A 9369-nucleotide genomic window follows, 5' to 3' on the forward strand; every position below is an offset into this window, starting at 1 on the left:
TGACAGGTAGTGACCTGGTGAGGGTGTGAGAGACAGGTATTGACCTGGTGAGGGTGTGAGAGACAGGTAGTGACCTGGTGAGGGTGTGAGAGACAGGTAGTGACCTGGTGAGGGTGTGAGAGACAGGTAGTGACCTGGTGAGGGTGTGAGAGACAGGTAGTGACCTGGTGAGGGTGTGAGAGACAGGTAGTGACCTGGTGAGGGTGTGAGAGACAGGTAGTGACCTGGTGAGGGTGTGAGAGACAGGTAGTGACCTGGTGAGGGTGTGAGAGACAGGTAGTGACCTGGTGAGGGTGTGAGAGACAGGTAGTGACCTGGTGAGGGTGTGAGAGACAGGTAGTGACCTGGTGAGGGTGTGAGAGACAGGTAGTGACCTGGTGAGGGTGTGAGAGACAGGATAGTGACCTGGTGAGGGTGTGAGAGACAGGTAGTGACCTGGTGAGGGTGTGAGAGACAGGTAGTGACCTGGTGAGGGTGTGAGAGACAGGTAGTGACCTGGTGAGGGTGTGAGAGACAGGTAGTGACCTGGTGAGGGTGTGAGAGACAGGTAGTGACCTGGTGAGGGTGTGAGAGACAGGTAGTGACCTGGTGAGGGTGTGAGAGACAGATAGTGACCTGGTGAGGGTGTGAGAGACAGATAGTGACCTGGTGAGGGTGTGAGAGACAGGTAGTGACCTGGTGAGGGTGTGAGAGACAGGTAGTGACCTGGTGAGGGTGTGAGAGACAGGTAGTGACCTGGTGAGGGTGTGAGAGACAGGTAGTGACCTGGTGAGGGTGTGAGAGACAGGTAGTGACCTGGTGAGGGTGTGAGAGACAGGTAGTGACCTGGTGAGGGTGTGAGAGACAGGTATTGACCTGGTGAGGGTGTGAGAGACAGGTAGTGACCTGGTGAGGGTGTGAGAGACAGATAGTGACCTGGTGTGTGGAGACAGATAGTGACCTGGTGAGGGTGTGAGAGACAGGTAGTGACCTGATGAGGGTGTGAGAGACAGGTAGTGACCTGGTGAGGGTGTGAGAGACAGATAGTGACCTGGTGAGGGTATGAAAGACAGGTAGTGACCTGGTGAGGGTGTGTGAGACAGGTAGTGACCTGGTGAGGGTGTGAGAGACAGGTAGTGACCTGGTGAGGGTGTGAGAGACAGGTAGTGGCTTGGTGAGGGTGTGAGAGACAGGTAGTGACCTGGTGAGGGTGTGAGAGACAGATAGTGACCTGGTGAGGGTGTGAGAGACAGGTAGTGACCTGGTGAGGGTGTGAGAGACATGTAGTGGCTTGGTGAGGGTGTGAGTAGTGACCAGACAGGTAGTGACCTGGTGAGGGTGTGAGAGACAGATAGTGACCTGGTGAGGGTGTGAGAGACAGATAGTGACCTGGTGAGGGTGTGAGAGACAGGTAGTGACCTGGTGAGGGTGTGAGAGACAGATAGTGACCTGGTGAGGGTGTGAGAGACAGGTAGTGACCTGATGAGAGTGTGATGTCTTGTGAGGTAGATAGTGTTTTGTTTTCTTTCATTTTTGTAGTCTCTGGCTCTTCAAAAAACACTGACATAGACGATACTGAACCAAGCTAAGACCTGTCTACCTCACAACACAGGACGAGGTTCCCATGGTCTACCTGTAGGTTTTACTAGAGCAGCAGCAACAACAACAACAACAACAGCAGCAACAACAGCAACAACAGCAGCAGCAGCAGAAGCAACAACAGCAGCTACGAACTGCTTCAACTCATTGGCAGGACCTAGAGACAACAAACAGATATATGGCGGTCATGTGTAAGAGTCGAGCTGCGGACGTCCTGTGTTGATTTATATCTGGTGTTCCTGCTTCACCTTCTTTGTACTCTACATAAACACACTGTCTTTGTTTGAATTTTATATAGACACACTGGTGTCTGTGTTATAAATACATACTGTGTTTGTTATATGTGTTATACATACACACTGTGTTTGTTAATTGGTGTTATTTCATGTAAACTTGACCATCTTCACATCAAGAAGTGAGAGATGTACTCGCGGATGGACTCGAGAATAAGTGATAAACTCTTCTCCAGAAGCCCAGTGGTTTTTACAAGAAACAATAAAAGTACAGCAATATTTATACCGACATTACCAGTGTGAAAAATCCACCAGTGGCGAAACGTCTTCCTCAAAATAAGTCTTGATTATGTTTGTATCTTTTTCCCTACACTAGAAGAAACAGTAGAGACGGCCTTGCAAGGCACAAATATTGCAGTCTTCACCCATTACATCACCGCTAGGGGAAGGTGAAGGATTACACACCATCACAATAGTGGTTTCGCAAAGAAGGTAGACAGATAGATGCGAAGAGTTGAAGTTAATGGGGAGGGATATATTGGTGGAGGTATGAGAGTACTGTGTATTGTGCTGTGGTGTTGGGTGTCGGATGTAGAGGGTGTCATATGTAGGGGTGTCAAATGTAGGGGTGTCGGGTCAAGGGAGTCGGATGTAGGGGGTGTCATGTAGAGGACACCGTGATCACCAGGATGTTGATAAAGTCATCTGAACACTCGCATCTTCCCTCACCACGTTCATTATGGATGAACAAAAGAGGGAAGGTTCAGCCCAAGTTGTATATTTTATTTTGAACGCTGTTGCAATATGGGTGGCTTAGGTAAATACTTGAAGAAACAAATGAACACAAGATTCCTGTTTTTTTTTTTTTGAAAATCAATAACGAAAATAAAGATAAGGATTTCTTGTGAGGCTTCATCACCCTGAGAGACTACGAAGAGGCTCTCAGGGTACAGGAAATGTTGTGCACAAGGCAGCTATGTGCTCCACCTCTGTACGTTGCAGTTTAATTTCAGTTAGTTTTTGATTTGCGTTGTCTCGTCCCGTGACAATAGCATCGCTCTCACTGGCACACATTGACTCAACAATGAACAGAGTAAAGCAACCTTCAACGATGCGGAAGATAGAAGCGGAGTTTCCATTATACTCGACCAGCTAACACTGTTGTGTACCTCACAGAAACTGTGTTTTTGTTAGGTACTCTACACGACCCGTCAACAACACTCCTAAAACACGCCGCCGGTAACTTAGGTAAGATTCTCCATCATATACGTGTCAAACGAAAAAAATACCAGTGAAAATATGAAATAAAGATGTGTGTATTTACACAAACACAACTTTAGAGGATATATATGTAAGCACATGAAAGCAGCCAGGTTTCATTTCCTATTTTCACGGTGGGATTTTTTTTTCATATTTGCACTCACTCGTTTTTTGTGATTTCTTTCATATGGGACACATGTTCAAAGGAACCATCAGTCAAGAATTTTGAACTAACTCATCACACAACTTATTTTGTCTTTTGTTCGTCTTCGCTCAGCACTCTGACTTCCAGCTTCCTGTCTTATCTGATTAGTTAAGACTTGTAGGCTTCAGTTCCTTCCAGAAGAATGCGTTCCCACGGAATATAAGGCAATACAGGAAGAGGAAAGTGTGTACTTAGGTCAGGTGTGTACCTAGGTCAGGTGTGTACCTAGGTCAGGTGTGTACCTAGGTCAGATGTGTACCTAGGATAGGTGTGTACCTTGGTCAGGTGTGTACCTAGGTCAGGTGTGTACCCTGGTCAGGTGTGTGCCTAGGTCAAGTGTGCTACAAGTAGCAGGTGCACGAAGAACTGCTTATCAATCGTTCTGGTAAACAGAACGATCGGTAAGCTTCCCACTACCCTCACCAGCTTCTCACTACCCTCACCAGCTTCTCACTACCCTCACCAGCTTCACACTACCCTCACCAGCTTCTCACTACCCTCACCAGCTTCACACTACCCTCACCAGCTTCACACTACCCTCATCAGCTTCTCACTACCCTCACCAGCTTCCCACTACCCTCACCAGCTTCACACTACCCTCACCAGCTTCACACTACCCTCACCAGCTTCACACTACCCTCACCAGCTTCCCACTACCCTCACCAGCTTCACACTACCCTCACCAGCTCCTCCTGCAGCTGCCTCGCACCTGGGGACGCTCATAAAGTCACTTCACAGAGGTGCTGGTTGTAAGGTCATCCTATTGTAACCGCTGTGGCTAAGTGGTTACAGTGCTGAGCCTGCTGCATGACATTTGTTATTGATAACTTATGTGTGCGTGTGTGTGTGTTAGTGAGGTGTGTGTGTGTGTGTGTGTGTGTGTGTACTCACCTATTTGTGGTTGCAGGGGTCGATTCACAGCTCCTGGCCCCGCCTCTTCGCTGATTGCTACTAGGTCCTCTCTCTCCCTGCTCCATGAGCTCTATCATACCTCGCCTTAAAACTATGTATGGTTCCCGCCTCCACTACGTCACTTTCTAGGCTATTCCACGGCCTGACTACTCCATGACTGAAGAAATACTTCCTAACATCCCTTTGATTCATCTGAGCCTTCAACTTCCAATTGTGACCTCTTGTGTCTGTGTCCCATCTGTGGAACATCCCGTCTTTGTCCACCTTGTCTATTCCGCGCAGTACTTTATATGTCGTTATCATGTCTCCCCTGACCCTCCTGTCCTCCAGTGTCGTCAGGCCGATTTCCCTCAACCTTTCTTCGTATGACAATCCCCGTAGCTCTGGGACTAGTCTTGTTGCAAACCTTTGCACTTTCTCTAATTTCTTGACGTGCTTGACTAGGTGTGGATTCCAAACTGGTGCTGCATACTCCAGTATGGGCCTGACGTAAATGGTATACAGAATCTTAAACGAATCCTTACTGAGGTATCGGAACGCTATCCGTAGGTTTGCCAGGCGCCCGTATGCTGCAGCAGTTATCTGATTGATGTGCGCCTCAGGAGATATGCTCGGTGTTATACTCACCCCCAGATCTTTTTCCTTGAGTGAGGTTTGCAGTCTTTGGCCATCTAAACTATATTGTGTCTGCGGTCTTCTTTGCCCTTCCCCAGTCTTCATGACTTTGCATTTGGCAGGGTTAAACTCAAGGAGCCAGTTGCTGGACCAGGCTTGTAGCCTGTCCAGGTCTCTTTGTAGTCCTGCCTGATCCTCATCCGATTTGATTCTTCTCATTAATTTCGCATCATCTGCAAACAAGGACACTTCTGAGTCTATCCCTTCCGTTATGTCGTTCACATATACCAAGAACAGCACAGGTCCTAGAATTGACCCCTGTGGAACCCCGCTTGTCACAGGCGCCCACTCTGACACCTCGTCGCGTACCATGACTCGTTGTTGCCTCCCTGTCAGATATTCTCTGATCAATTGCAGTGCCTTTCCTGTTATGTGTGCCTGATCCTCTAGCTTTTGCAGTAACCTCTTGTGAGGAACTGTGTCGAAGGCCTTCTTGCAGTCCAAAAATATGCAGTCGATCCACCCCTCTCTCTCTTGTCTTACTTCTGTCACCTTGTCATAAAACTCTAATAGGTTTGTGACACAGGATTTTCCTTCCCTGAAACCGTGCTGGCTGCTGTTGATGAGATCATTCCTTTCTAGGTGTTCCACCACTCTTCTCCTGATAATCTTCTCCATGATGTGTGTGTGTGTGTGTGTGTGTGTGTGTTGTGTGTGTGTGCGTGTGTGTGTGTGTATGTGTTGTGTGTTGTCTGTGTGTGTGTGTGTGTGTGTTGTGTGTTGTGTGTGTGTGTGTGTGTGTGTGTGTGTGTGTGTGTGTGGTGTGTGTGTGTGTGTGTGTGTGTGTGTGTTGCTTCTACTGATCATGTTACTTTTTAGTTTTGTTTCTTGATACATCTCAACACAATCAACAATCAACAATCAACAATCAACAATCAGTGTTCCACTTCCTCTCAACACATTATTTTGTTCTTCAAATTCCTATTCCAATGTTTTTTTCTTCTTAATTTTTTTTATAAGCTTACCTTTAATCACCCAATATTATATTTAAGATCCCATTCTCGTGCTCGACCTTCACATCGTTCCAGACCATGGAGTTGAACCTCTGAGGGACTGACCACCTCAAATACTATTTCTCAGAGGCTGATGGACTGATGACATCATCTTTATATCAATACTGCACCTGATGCCTCTGTATGTGACTGCACCAGCTGTTTGACTGCACCAGCTCTCTGACTGCACCAGCTAGCTGACTGCACCAGCTCTCTGACTGCACCGGCTCTCTGACTGTACCAGCTCTCTGACTGCACCAGCTCTCTGACTGCACCAGCTCTCTGACTGCACCAGCTCTCTAACTGCACCAGATCTCTGACTGCACCAGCTCTCTGACTGCACCAGCTCTCTGACTCTGCCAGCTCTCTGACTGCACCAGCTCTCTGACTGCACCAGCTCTCTGACTGCATCAGCTCTCTGACTGCACCAGCTCTCTGACTGTACCAGATCTCTGACTGCACCAGCTCTCTGACTGCACCAGCTCTCTGACTGCACCAGCTCTCTGACTGCACCAGCTCTCTGACTGCACCAGCTCTCTGACTGCACCAGCTCTCTGACTGCACCAGCTCTCTGACTGCACCAGCTCTCTAACTGCACCAGCTCTCTGACTGTACCAGATCTCTGACTGCACCAGCTCTCTAACTGCACCAGCTCTCTGACTGCACCAGCTCTCTGACTGTACCAGATCTCTGACTGCACCAGCTATTTAGTCCCAAAGAGGAATTAACTTAAACTCTCTGTATATATACACTGACACAGACCATACGAGAGAGAGAGAGAGAGAGAGAGAGAGAGAGAGAGAGAGAGAGAGAGAGAGAGAGAGAGAGAGAGAGAGAGAGAGAGAGAGAGAGAGAGAGAGAGAGAGAGAAGGACCAACAAACTCTGACTCTCACAACTCTCTTTTGCTTCGACTATGTTTCGCTCTGAAGAGCTTCGTGGATTGTGCAGTGCTTTGTAGAGCTTCCTGTGCTGTGTAGAGCTTTATGTAAAGCTTTATACGGAGACTTTATATATAGCTTTGTGCAAAACTTTTGTAGAGCTTTATGAAAAGTTTTTGTAGATATATGTAAAGCTTTGTGTAAAGTTTTATGTAAAGTTTATGTAAAGTTTTGTGTAAAGCGCCATATAGAGCTTTGTGTAAAGCTCCATATAGAGCTTTGTGTAAAGCGCCATATAGAGCTTTGTGTAAAGCTCCATATAGAGCTTTGTGTAAAGCGCCATATAGAGCTTTGTGTAAAGCGCCATATAGAGCTTTGTGTAAAGCTCCATTTAAAGCTTTATGTAAAGCTCCATATAGAGCTTTGTGTAAAGCGCCACATAAAGTTTTGTGTAAAGCTCCATATAGAGCTTTATGTAAAGCGCCATATAGAGCTTTGTGTAAAGCGCCATATAGAGTTTTGTGTAAAGCTCCATATAGAGCTTTATGTAAAGCGCCATATAGAGCTTTGTGTAAAGCGCCATATAGAGCTTTGTGTAAAGCGCCATATAGAGCTTTGTGTAAAGCGCCATATAGAGCTTTGTGTAAAGCGCCATATAGAGCTTTGTGTAAAGCGCCATATAGAGCTTTGTGTAAAGCGCCATATAGAGCTTTATGTAAAGCTCCATATAGAGCTTTGTGTAAAGCGACATATGGAGCTTTGTGTAAAGCGCCATATAGAGCTTTGTGTAAAGCTCCATATAGAGCTTTATGTAAAGCGCCATATAGAGCTTTGTGTAAAGCGCCATATAGAGCTTTGTGTAAAGCGCCATATAGAGCTTTGTGTAAAGCGCCATATAGAGCTTTGTGTAAAGCGCCATATAGAGTTTTGTGTAAAGCTCCATATAGAGCTCTATGTAAAGCTCCATATAGAGCTTTGTGTAAAGCGCCATATAGAGCTTTGTGTAAAGCGCCATATAGAGCTTTGTGTAAAGCGCCATACAGAGCTTTGTGTAAAGCGCCATATAGAGCTTTGTGTAAAGCGCCATATAGAGCTTTGTGTAAAGCGCCATATAGAGCTTTGTGTAAAGCGCCATATAGAGCTTTATGTAAAGCTCCATATAGAGCTTTGTGTAAAGCGCCATATAGAGCTTTATGTAAAGCGCCATATAGAGCTTTGTGTAAAGCGCCATATAGAGCTTTGTGTAAAGCGCCATATAGAGCTTTGTGTAAAGCTCCACATAGAGCTTTATGTAAAGCTCCATATAGAGCTTTGTGTAAAGCTCCATATAGAGCTTTGTGTAAAGCGCCATATAGAGCTTTGTGTAAAGCGCCATATAGAGCTTTGTGTAAAGCGCCATATAGAGCTTTGTGTAAAGCGCCATATAGAGCTTTGTGTAAAGCGCCATATAGAGCTTTGTGTAAAGCGCCATATAGAGCTTTGTGTAAAGCGCCATATAGAGCTTTGTGTAAAGCGCCATATAGAGCTTTATGTAAAGCTCCATATAGAGCTTTGTGTAAAGCGCCATATAGAGCTTTATGTAAAGCGCCATATAGAGCTTTGTGTAAAGCGCCATATAGAGCTTTGTGTAAAGCGCCATATAGAGCTTTGTGTAAAGCTCCACATAGAGCTTTATGTAAAGCTCCATATAGAGCTTTGTGTAAAGCTCCATATAGAGCTTTGTGTAAAGCGCCATATAGAGCTTTGTGTAAAGCGCCATATAGAGCTTTGTGTAAAGCGCCATATAGAGCTTTTTGTAAAGCGCCATATAGAACTTTGTGTAAAGCTCCATATAGAGCTTTGTGTAAAGCTCCATATAGAGCTTTGTGTAAAGCGCCATATAGAGCTTTTTGTAAAGCGCCATATAGAGCTTTTTGTAAAGCTCCATATAGAGCTTTGTGTAAAGCTCCATATAGAGCTTTGTGTAAAGCGCCATATAGAGCTTTGTGCAAAGCGCCATGTAGAGCTTTATGTAAAGCTCCATATAGAGCTTTGTGTAAAGCGCCATATAGAGCTTTGTGTAAAGCGCCATATAGAGCTTTGTGCAAAGCGCCATGTAGAGCTTTATGTAAAGCTCCATATAGAGCTTTGTGTAAAGCGCCATATAGAGCTTTGTGTAAAGAGCCATATAGAGCTTTGTGTAAAGCACCATATAGAGCTTTGTGTAAAGCACCATATAGAGCTTTGTGTAAAGCACCATATAGAGCTTTGTGTAAAGAGCCATATAGAGCTTTGTGTAAAGAGCCATATAGAGCTTTGTGTAAAGCACCATATAGAGCTTTGTGTAAAGCTCCATATAGAGCTTTGTGTAAAGAGCCATATAGAGCTTTGTGTAAAGAGCCATATAGAGCTTTGTGTAAAGAGCCATATAGAGCTTTGTGTAAAGCTCCATATAGAGCTTTGTGTAAAGCTCCATATAGAGCTTTGTGTAAAGCGCCATATAGAGCTTTGTGTAAAGCGCCATATAGAGCTTTGTGTAAAGCACCATATAGAGCTTTGTGTAAAGCACCATATAGAGCTTTGTGTAAAGCGCCATATAGAGCTTTGTGTAAAGCGCCATATAGAGCTTTGTGTAAAGCTCCATATAGAGCTTTGT

This window comes from Cherax quadricarinatus, chromosome 13, assembly GCF_038502225.1.
Source record: "Cherax quadricarinatus isolate ZL_2023a chromosome 13, ASM3850222v1, whole genome shotgun sequence".
NCBI lineage: Eukaryota > Metazoa > Arthropoda > Malacostraca > Decapoda > Parastacidae > Cherax > Cherax quadricarinatus.